Source organism: Hemiscyllium ocellatum, unplaced genomic scaffold, assembly GCF_020745735.1.
Source record: "Hemiscyllium ocellatum isolate sHemOce1 unplaced genomic scaffold, sHemOce1.pat.X.cur. scaffold_3538_pat_ctg1, whole genome shotgun sequence".
NCBI lineage: Eukaryota > Metazoa > Chordata > Chondrichthyes > Orectolobiformes > Hemiscylliidae > Hemiscyllium > Hemiscyllium ocellatum.
In genome coordinates this window covers 31317-43227 of record NW_026868457.1, presented here as the reverse complement: position 1 = coordinate 43227, position 11911 = coordinate 31317, and the positions used below count along the sequence as shown (strand labels likewise).

Below are 11911 nucleotides of genomic sequence, written 5' to 3'. Positions count from 1 at the left end.
TTCCAGAAAAGATCCCCCCTCTGTTCCCTCTGCTCTAAACAAAAAAGAAAATCCCGCTTTCCAACCTCTCCCTATAACTCAGACCCTGAGCCCTGGCAAAAATTCTTGTAAATTTCTTCTGCAATTTTTACAGTTTAATAACTGAAACCTACATTACATTCATCACATTTCCAGTGTTTCCCCACAGCACTGGAACCGACGTGACAACGCCAATGGATTACAAGCCATGATCGATAATTAACTCCTTAATAACAATCCCGTTTTCATAGCATTTTCCATGGTGCAGGTATCCTTGTGTTGTTTCAGGTTGTATGGTCAATTAAAAACTTGTCCTCATACAAAACAAATCTGTAGCTTAATTGTCTCTGGGAAATGTGCCATGTTGTTTCAGACTTTTAAAAACAAAATAAATCTCTCTCCACAGTCACCACACTAACATGGACTTGGCTGTGTCTCAGTAATTTTTTTCCCAGTCACACTGATATTTGAAATTCTCGCCCACGGACAGAAACACACCTTCCCTTCCACATGAAAAGGCCAATGATATTCAGATCGGCACGGATCAAGTAACTATCAAAACTGAACAGGAAGTTCAATTTGAATTTCTCATCCACAAATCCGCCTTTTCAGTACTCTACAACAGAGAAAACAAATCACCACCGTTAACACAGGATGGAAATTCATAAGACAATTATTGTATTAAATTGTAGTTTTTTCTTCCCCCAAAGCTTTAAATCTCAGTCTCATAATTGTTTCCTCCCACAATACAAATATGCACAGGTCAGGTGTATCGGCCAGGCTAAATTGCCCATAGTGTTATGTGCATTAGTCAGAGGGAAATGGCTGAGTGGGTTACTCTTCCGACGGTCAGTGTATACTGGTTGGGCCGAAGGGTCTGTTTCCACACTGTAGAAATCTAATCTAATCAAGTCAATGAATCTGACTTGGAGCCTCCTGGATGTTGGTGAATCCTCCCCCCACCTCCCAGGGTTTCCTTCCTGGTCAGACCCAAACTGATTTTCCCCAATCTGGAACCTCTTATTTATTTACCCCACACTGACCTCTGATGAGAACCATCCTGCACACACTGGCCAAACCATATCTGGTTAAACTAAAATGAACTAAATTACTACTTTAGTTGCAGGCCCATCCTTGTTCCTTTCCATAACATTCCTGAATCTTCACAGGAGTTCTGATAACTTTCTGCAAAATGCTCCCCAACTGATAGCCAACCTGTTGTCTCGATATCAGGGCAGGGGCCATTTCTCTGGGTCCTGTTTTCAGAGGGAGGAACTGCCAATGACAGATTAATCCCACACACCCACAGCCTCCTTCCTGGCACTGACCCATACTGCACATACGCCAACAATTGCCCAGCACCGCGCCTGTGCACTGGTCTCCCCTCCAACAGAGCATGCTCCAGATCACACAGGAGCCTGGTGATTGACAGCAGCTGCTGCCCAATAGGGTGGAGGGGGCGTGGCTGGAGATGGTAAACAATGAATGAATTGGAGGACACTGGGGGATGGACAGGAGCAGTGCAGCAGCAGCAGAGGGATCCTGGACAAACCGAGCAATGGGAGAGTCTAACAGGAGAGAAACTACAGGAAGGTTCTGTTTGGAGGCTCAGGCAGGGACAGCTGGGAGACGTATGGCCTGGTGGCTTGGGCAGGTTTTCCAATCAGCCTCTTCCAAGATGCTGTTACACAACTCTGAGCCCGATCCTCCTGGTTCAGAGGTAAGGACACTACCACCATTTCTGGTGGGCTAGTGGAAGAAGGGAAGATGTTCTCCGTCTCACTCACATGGAAACTCCATGAGCTCCTCCCACTTACTGTCTACGGTGGGGATGGAGGAGACAGAGCAGATGGAAGCGGGGTTCGGGATATAGGGACTGCCATTCTAAAGGAACTCACCTGTGTTGGTGATATTAACAAGACTCAATACACAGTCTCTAACACAAAGCTGGTGGACGTGAACATTACCCAGAATATTAACATCTATAATTGGATGACGCAGACCCCAATGTACAGAGTTAAGTCCTGGATATTAATAATGGCTGTGTGTACGAGAAATCACGTCTCAATTTTTTTTTGAAGTAACAACAAAGAGGATTGATGAGGGCAATGCAGTGGAAATGATCTACATGATCTTCAGTAAGGCGTTCAACAAGGTTCCCCATGGGAGACTGCTTGGCAAGGTTAGATCTCACGGAATACAGAGAGAACTAGCCATTTGGATACAAAACTGGCTCAAAGGTAGAAGACGGAGGGTGGTGGCGGAAGGTTGCTTTTCAGATTGGAGACCTGAGACCAGTGGGGTGTCACAAAGGATCGGTGCTGGATCCACTAATTTTCATCATTTATATAAATGATCTGGACATGACTATAGGAAGTATTGTTAATAAGATGACACCAAAATTGGAGGTGTAGTGGACAGTGAAGAGGATTACCTCAGATTACAATGGGATCTTGATCAGATGGTTGAATGTGCTGAGAGGATGGACTTTAATTTAGATAAATGTGAGGTGCTGCATTTTAGAAAAGCAAATATTAGCAGGACGTATACACTTAATGGTAAGGTCCTCGGGAGCGCTGCTGAACAAAGAGACCTTGGAGTGCAGGTTCATAGCTCCTTGAAAGTAGAATCGCAGGTAGATAGGAGAGTGAAGCAGGTGTTTAATATGCTTTCCTTCATTGGTCAAAGCACGGAGTATAGGAGTTCGGAGGTCAAATTGCGGCTGTACAGAACATTGGTTAGGTCATGCTTGGAATATTGCGAGCAATTCTGGTCTCCTTCCTATCAAAACAATATTGTGAAACTTGAAAAGGGTCAGAAAAGTATTACAAGCATGTTGCCAGGGTTGGAGGATTTGAGCTACAGGGAGAGGATGAAAACATTGTTTCCCCTGTAGCGTCAGACCTTATAGAGGTTTATATAATCAGTCGGGGCATGGATAGGGTAAATACACAAGGTCTTTTCCCTGCGGTTGGGAGGAGGTATGATAGGAGGGGGAGACAGAGGGGGTGTCCGAGAGGGGAGGGTGACGGTTATTTTGTAGATCTACAACACAACCCTGTTCCTGTTTTCTCCCCATCCCCTTCAATCCCTCTGAAGGGCTCAGAACAAGTGCACAGACCCTGGAAAGTAGAGCTTCAGGGTGATCAAGTGATGAAGGTTGCATTTGGGACGCTGACTTTTATTGATCTGTGCACTTATCAATAAATGGACCTGGGTTCAATTCCACTGTCCTGGATTCATGTCTGTGGCCACAGACGCACCTGTCTCTTACCCTGACTTCTGGATTCCCTGTCACTATAGCTCTGCCATTCTCCTTCCTCCTGTTCTGTGCAGCGGAGCTCTCTGTGGGGTCATGGACCTGGTTGTTGCTGATTTCCCCTGAGAGGCCACCCCACCTGTTCCCCCCTTATAGAATCCCAAGCGGTGCACAATATCTGTTTGAGAAGCGGAACGATCACTGGGGAGTCCTGCACTTCCTTCCTGAGCCTTTTACTTGATCTGATGGTCACCCAATCCCTTTCTGCCTGTGTAACCCTCACCTGCAGTGTGACTAACTCACTAAACGTGCTGTCCATAACATTCTCAGTATTGCTCCACAGTGAGTCCACTCTCAGCTCCAGGTCTGAAAAGCAGTTTCCCAGTAGCTGCAGATGTACACCCTTCCTGCACACACAGCCGTCAGGGACACTGGAAATGTCCCTTATTTCCCACATTGTACAAGAGGAGCATACCACGGGTCTGAGGTCTCCTGTCACAACGTCTCTCTAGTTTCAGCTAGTTACTCCCATTAGGAGAATTTAAATGAGCTAGAAATCTTCCTTCTCTTCCAACATTTCCATTATAATCAAAAGCCCCGATCTTTACTTATGCTGACATTTTATACTTTAAAAACTGTTAAAAAAAAACTCAGCAGGTATCGCTTACAACTTGGCTGTTCCCATTGGGACCATGTGAGTTGCTGAATGGCCTGGACTAAAACTGAAGCTGAGTTTCACCTTCTCCCCGTCCCACCTCCCTCTGTTTACACCCAACTCCAAAACACACTCATTGAGCCAAGCAGCCCTCACAGTGCAGCCCTGTCATTGTCATTGTCTGCTCACACCTACACTGCCCTCAGCCTCCTGTACTGTTCCAATGCATCTCAATGGGAGCTCAGAGACAGCATCTCATCTTTCAATTCAGCCCTTTGTAACCCCAGAGACAACATGGACCTCAGCAGTTTCTGAATGAACAGACAGTTGGGAGAATCTGGAACATTCCACCCGAAATGCTGCTGGAATTTGAGTCCATGAGGAATTTTAATGAGAAATTTGCAGGAGATGGAAAACGAGGAGTTTACACGTTAACATCATTAAGTGGCTGATTGGGTCGAACTCTGACAGTTCCTATAATGAGACGAGGTGTAATTTGAATAAATCTGTGCTCCCTCTCAGGCCAATGACACCTTCCACAGCTGCAGGGCCCAGAACAGAGCACATACCCCAAGGGTGATCAAACCATGAATTTGAACATCTTTCTGATTTTGCTTGACAAAAATATTGGAGATATTTTCCCACAGACAGAACAGACAAACCTTTCTCCTTGCACAGTTAAATGCCAATGGTATTCAGATCCTGATGACCCTGCTGATGACAGAAAATGGCTTTTGAGATCCCTTTCTCAATTAATATCCTATAAAATGAACTCACAAAACAAAGCTCACAGTCAGTGCAGGCTGAACAGTAAAGACAAATATTTCTCTTGGAATGTGTTTGACGTGTAAATGCTCCTCTTCAAATCACCCCGACCCCACCCAGGAAGAAGTCATGTCCATGTGCCTCACTGTACCTTGGCCCCAAATAAAGATAGCGGCCATAACCCAGAACCTATCACTGCCTGAGGGCCACAGCCGTTTTCCCATTTGCTGTAAACGTGGGACCAAGAGCTTCTAATTAAGGCCGAAATGTAATTAAACCCTCCCAGCTCTAAACTGGATCCAAGTGCTCTGTCCTGTTTCCTCTTCCTGCACACACCATGGGTCATTCTAGGTCCAGTGACCCTTCCTCAGAAACGAAGGCAGCTGGGAAAAATAGAATTCCTACAGTGTGGAAACAGGCCATTCGGCCCAACAAGTCCACACCCACCCGCTGAAGAGTTTCTCAAACAAACTCATTCCCCAATCCTATTATTCTACATTTCTCCAGATTAATGTACCTAACCTATACATCCCTGAACACTATGGGAAATTTAGCTTGGCCAATTCACCTAACCTGCATATCTTTGGACTGCAGGAGATAGGGGTTAAAGAGTAAATAATAGGTGGGGACAGAACCCAAAAGAGACAGTAACATTTGGAAAGATAAAAGAGTGGATAACAATCTGGCTGGGAGGGTGCATACTGTTAATGGAGGGGACAGGAACTTGAGTCTGGCAGCATCTCAGTGGAGGTGCTGAAAATGGCAGCTGATGATCTGCGTTCTGCTGCAAAACAGACCCTGAGCTTCCAGTTGCCTGTCACTTTAACCCACGAATCTGTTGCCTGGCCAACGTCTCTGTCTCATGCTTACTGCAGTGTTCCAGTGAAGCTGGCAGAGCACTCCAGAACATACCAAAATGCCCCATATTTCAAGGACTGCAATTTCCCCTCTCACGTGGTCAACAATACCCTCCTGTGTATCTCCACCACTTCCTGCACCTCTGACATTGAACCACACCTCTCCAACTGCAACAAGGATAGAACCCCCCGCCCCAACCTCACCTTCCACCCAGATACAACGCATCATCCTGCACCATTTCCACCACCTACAATCAGATCCCACCGGAGATATATTTCCCTCTCCATTCCTTTCAGCATTCCACAGAGACCATTCCCTGTGAATTCCTAGTCAGATCCATGATCCCCACTAACCCACCCTCCACTCCCAGCACCTTCACTTGCCAATGCAAGAGGTGTAAAACCTGTGCCCACACCTCCCCCCTCACCTCCAAAGGACCCTTCCACATCCAGCAGCGATTTTCCTGCACATCCAAACACCTCACCTATCATGGCCTTTGCTTTCGATGTGGTCTCCTCTCCACTGGGGAGTCAGGACACCAACTTGCGGAATGTGTCAGGGAACATTTCTGGGACGCATGCACCAACCGACCCCACCATCCTGTGGCCGACCACTTCAACTTCCCCACCCACTCCGGCAAGGACATGCAAGTCCTGGGCCACCTCCACCACCAAATCCCAGCCACCCGACGCCTGGAGGAAGAAAACCTCATCTTCCACATTGGGACCCTTCAACCACAGAATCAAGGTTTCCTCATCTCCCCTCCCCTACCTTATCCCAGATCCAGCCCTCCAACTCGACACCACACTCTTGAACTGTCCCACCTGTTCATCTTCCTTTCCAATTATCCCCTCCACCTCCATCTACCTATTGCCTTCCTAGCTCCTTCCCACCAACCCCACACATCCATCTTATTTATCTCTCAGCCCTCTTACTACCCTCTTCCCCCTCCAATCCCGGCAGTTCTGATGAAAGGCTTATGCCCAGAACATCGATTCTCTTGCTCCTGAGATGCTGCCTGACCTGCTGTGCTTTTCCAGCGCCACACGTTAACGCAAGCTGGAAGAACAACGCCTCATCTTCTACTTGGGGACCCTGCACACCTCTATCCCCAGTATCAAATTCAATAATTTTAGGTCCTGAACTCTCCAATGTCCTAGCACCCCAGCATCTTAACCCACACACAAGGCCTTGTTATCATATAGCCTACCATTACACATTACCTATAGTTAGCCACTAACAGTCCCCATAAACAGTTATTCACCCTCCCCCAGCCAGATCGTTATCCACTCCTTTGTCCAACTGCTCCCATCTCTTTCATTGGAATCTATCACCTCCTATCATTTACTCCTTAACCCTTCCTTCTGCACATAAACCAACATTTCTTTTCAGACACATCAGTTCTGAGGAAGGGTCAGCAGATCCAAAATGTTAACTCTGATTTCTCTTCACACATGCTGCCAGACCTGCTGAGCTTTACCAGTACTTTTTAGTTGTTGTGAGAGATTTACAGTATCCGCAGTTCTTTTGGTTCTAATTTACCAGGAATTTCTAATTCAAGTCTAGCAGCCTAAAACCGTGTGTTTATAAATACTCCCAGTCCGTACAAACTCCATCTCCCTCCCAGTCTCTGCTGTCTCTCTCACTCCCTTCACATTCACTGAGTCACCCACAGTGACACTGCACCTGCACAGCTCATGGTCACATGTTGGCCCATTGGACCCACCCCTCATTCACTCCCATTGGCTGGAGGATCACACCAACTCTCCTATTGGTCTGAAGCTGCCATCAATCACCCGGACCCCATTGTGACATGATGGTGTGCTCCTCCCAGGATTATTGGAGGCTAAAGGGTGACCTTATAGAGGTTTATACAATCATGAGGGGCATGGGTAGGATAAATAGACAAAGTCTTTTCCTTGGGGTGGGAGCGTCCAGAACTAGAGGGCATAGGTTTAATATAAGAGGGGAAAGATTGAAAATGGATCAGTGGGTCAACGTTTTTCATAGCAGGTGGTGCCAGTATGGAATCTTCTGTCAGGGGAAGTGGTGGAGGTTGGTATAATTCGACCATTTGGCATCTGGATGGGTGTATGTATTGGAAGGGTGTAGAGGGATGTGTGTCAAGTGTTGGAAAATGGGACGAGATTAGGTTAGATTATCTGGTCAGCATGGACTAGTTTGACCAAAGGGGTTGTTTTCATGCTGTACATCTCTATGGCTCTGCACTGGCATGAGCTTCAACATTCAGTGAAAGGGGGCAGTATCACAGAGTAGAGGGACTGGGGGCTATTCAGCCCATTGGGGCTGTACTGTCTCCCTCTGGAGATGGTGCCAGTCTATCCCAACTCACCTCCCATTTGCCTGTAGTCCTCCAAATCCTTCCTTAAAAGAAGCTAAATTGCAAATTTGTTTTGACAATAATTGCTGAATCTGCATCCAGCTGTCGTTCAAACTGATCCAGATGCTTAGAACTGAAAAAGTATTGCTGGAAAAGCGCAGGTCAGGCAGCATCCAAGGAGCAGGAGAGTCGATGTCTCGGGCATGAGCCCTTCTTCAGGAATGTCGAAAGTGTGTCGAGCAGGCTAAGATAAAAGGTAGGGAGGAGGGACTTGGGGAGGGGCGGTGGAAGGAGATCAAGGGGAGGGTGATAGGCCGGAGTGGGGTGGGGCCGGAAAGGTCAGGAAGAAGATTGCAGGTTAGGAAGGCGGTGCTGAGTTTGAGGGATTTGACTGAGACAAGGTGGGGAGAGGGGAAATGAGGAAACTGGAGAAACTGAACTCACAATTGTATCAACCACTGAGGTCTGCACCTGCCATATGCATTCTTTTGTTGAAAAAAGAATTATTCACTGGCAAAGATACTGTGGAAAATTTAGTCCGTTTAGAGAGCAGCACATTGTCAGGGATTGGGCAGCAGAGGAAAATTAACTTACAAAAGGTCTGTGAAAGTAACAGTAAAACACTGAACAACCCAAACACCCTGTTTCCCAAGACTCCCCTCCCGCTCCACCAAAAGCATGCAGGTCCTAGGCCACCTCCACTGCCAAATCTCAGACATCTGATGCCTGGAGGAAGAACGCCTCATCTTGTGTGTTCGGATCCTCCAACCACATGCGATCAATGTGGATTTCACCAGTTTCCTCATTTCCACTCCCCCCACCTTATCCCAGATCCAGCCTTCCAACTCGGCACCGCCCTCTTGATCTGTCCTACATGTCCATCTTCCTTCTCACCGATCAGTTGCTGCCTGACCTGCTGTGCTTTTCCAGCATCACACTCTGTCATTGAAAACACCCTGACTCTGACACTCTGTAAATCCTGCCCTATCACACCCTGCCAGGGAAGGCTGCGCAAGCATTCCCCCTGCAGCTTGCCCCTCACAAAGTTGGCTGCCACAGACGTGTCCCGCGGATCACTGCCCCCAATAAAGATGGCGGCTCCTACTCATGTCATTCACCATTTGAAGCATTTTCCAGTTTGCCACAAACACGGGCCTGGGATTTTCAGATTTGTGTTTTCCGATGTGCACTAAGTTCTGTAAAATGTCTCAGCCCGTTCCATTAAAATTTCTTTCTCTTCCTGATCAATATGCCTTTCCTTAACCGTGCCCTGCACCTTCACACGTTTCCAGTGCCTTGGTCACAACAACATCGTGCAGCCAGTGAAGCTGATCATGTGGTTGAGTATAGCTACGCCCCTCATTCACTCAGATTGGTTGGAGGACCAACCAGCATTGTCTGGTCCTCCAGCCCCGTCGCCATCGTCTTATTGGTTCTGCGCTGACATCAATAATCGGAGGCCCATTGTGGGCTGGAGCATGCTCATTACTTCCTGCTTTTGCTGCTGTTCATTAGGTATGAGAGAGAGAGAGAGCTCATCCCTGTTTCTCCTGATGCCAGACAATAACAACAACTACCTGCATTGTATGGAGCCTTTCACACAGAAATCTCCTAAAGTGCTTCACGAGTGCTGGAAACGTTGATAAAAAGAACTTTAAGATACATCTTTGAGGAGTATAGAGGGGGTTACGAAGGATATTGAAGAGGTTTTTTTAAGATTAGATTGCTTAGACAAACCGTCCAAAGTGCAACCCACCCAGACCCATTCCCTTACATCTAACACTACGGGCAATTTAGCATGGCCAATTTACCTAACCCACACATTTTTAGACTGTGGAAGGAAACCCACCCATGGAGAGAATGCGCAAACTCCACACAGACAGTTGCCTGAGGCAGGAATAGAACCTGGGTCTCTGCCACTGTGAGGCAGCAGTGCTAACCACTGTGCCACCCATCTGCAGCTCTGTCCTCTGCAGCTCCAATCATGGAGTGATGTGTGTGGGGAACAGCTTACAACGGAGACAGTTAGTGGCTAACCATAGTTTAACAACCCCATGTCCTAGCCCCCTACCCCACACACCCGGCCTTGTTCTCACAGCCTGTTATTACACACTACCTCTGGTTAGCCACTAACAGTCTCCATTAACAGCTAGTCACCCTCCCCCAGCCAGATCGTTATCCTTTATCCAACCGTTATTCTCGCACTATCCCCACATATCCTTTACTCCTTACATCCTTCTCCCACCCCTACCTTCTACATATAATCCAACATCGTTTCTTTCAGTAACATCAGTTCTGAGGAAGGGACACCGAATCTGAAACATTAACTCTGATTTCTCTTCACAGATGCTGCCAGACCTGCTGACATTTTTCTGAGCCTCCTGGTTGTTGTTTCTGATTTACAGCATCCGCAGTTCTTTTGGTTTTAATTTACCGGGGGTTTCTAATTCAGGTTTAGCAGCCTCTGTCCCAGTCTCTGCTGTCACTCCCACACCCTTCATACTCACCAAGTCCCACCCTCACAGTGACAATGCCTTTGCACAGCACATGGTCACATGTTGTCTTGCTGGCCACACCCCTCATTCACTCCCATTATTTGCAGGACCACACAGACTCTCCTCCAATTGGTCTGGAGCTGCCGTCAATCACCCGGGCCCCATTGTGAGGTGAGTGGTGGGATCCTCCCTCTCTCTGCCCTGGGATGAGCTTCATCATTCACAGTGAATGGGGGCAGTATCACAGAGCACAGGGGCTGGGGGCTATTCAGCCCATTGGGGCTGTACTCTCTCCCTCTGGAGATGCTGCAAATCTGTACCAATTTTCCTCCCCTTTGCCCACAGACCCCCAAATCTCTCCTTAAAATGTAAAATTCCAAATCTGTTTGAGAATAACCAGCTGCCATTCAGAATGTTCCAGATGCTCAGAACTTAGTGAGTAAAATAGTGTTCACGTTTTCACCTTGTATTATTTGCCAATTACTTGAAAGTAGTTACTAAAAATTGTGACAGTGTTAACAATTCCTCTCTTTCTGCAAATTCAATATCTTGGAACCAAATCTGCACCAGGTCGAAATCACTGCTTCACTTTCTCAGCTCCAAAGACAATTATCTGTGCTTTAGTTAGCTCTCTGCAAAAAAAGGAACACATCTTAATTTATTAATTTCAAACAGATGTACAGCACAGAAACAGTCCTTCACTCCAATTCATTCATGCCAACTAGGAATCCTGAACTACTGGAGTCCCATTTACTAGCTATTAGCCTATATCCATCAAAACCCTCACTGTTCACGTACCCAATCGGATGCCTTTTAAAAGTTTTAATTGCAGCAACCTCTACTACTTCATCTGGCAGCTCATGCCATCCACACACCACACTCAGCTTGAAAACGTTGCCCCTTAGATCCCTTTTCAATCTTTGCCCCCTCAACCTAAACCCATGTGCTCTAGTTTTGGACCAAGCTTATCCTTATCCACGCCCCTCTAGATGTTATAAATCTACATGAAGTCACCTCTCAGTCTTTGACTCTCCAAGGAAATTAACCCCAGCCTATTCAGCCTCTCCCTGTAGCCCAAATCCTCCAATCCTGGCAACATTTTTGTAAATCTTGTCCTTTTCAAGTTTCACAACATCATTCCCAGAACAGGGAAATTCAAACTGAAAACAGAATTCCAGAAGTGGCTTAATCAATGCCCTGTCCAGCCAGAATATGACGTCCCAGTTTCTGTATTCAATGCATTGACCAATAACGGAGAGCGTTAATGGAGTCCCATTTGCCAGCGGTTCACCCTTATCCCTCTAAATCCTCCCTCTTCATGTACCCAATCAGACACCTTTTAAATGCTGCAATTGTACTAGCCTCCACCCCTTCCACTGGCAGTTCATTCCATACATGCAATGCCCTCAACATGAACAAGATGCCCCTCAGCTCCCTTTTAAATCTTTTCCTCTCACCTTAAGCCTGTACCCACCGAACTTGGAAAAAAGTCCCTGACTGTTCACCTTATCCATGCCCCT

General features: G+C 46.8%; 1 long non-coding RNA gene across 1 annotated transcript; it reads right to left on the bottom strand.

Annotated features, from left to right (window-relative positions):
* Positions 1–521: 521 nt before the first annotated feature.
* Positions 522–11016, bottom strand: LOC132813240 (uncharacterized). Its single transcript, XR_009644027.1, has 3 exons — positions 10855–11016; positions 4595–4646; positions 522–634 (listed from the first exon to the last, which is right to left on the bottom strand). It is a non-coding gene; the product is annotated as an uncharacterized LOC132813240 (long non-coding RNA).
* Positions 11017–11911: the final 895 nt, after the last annotated feature.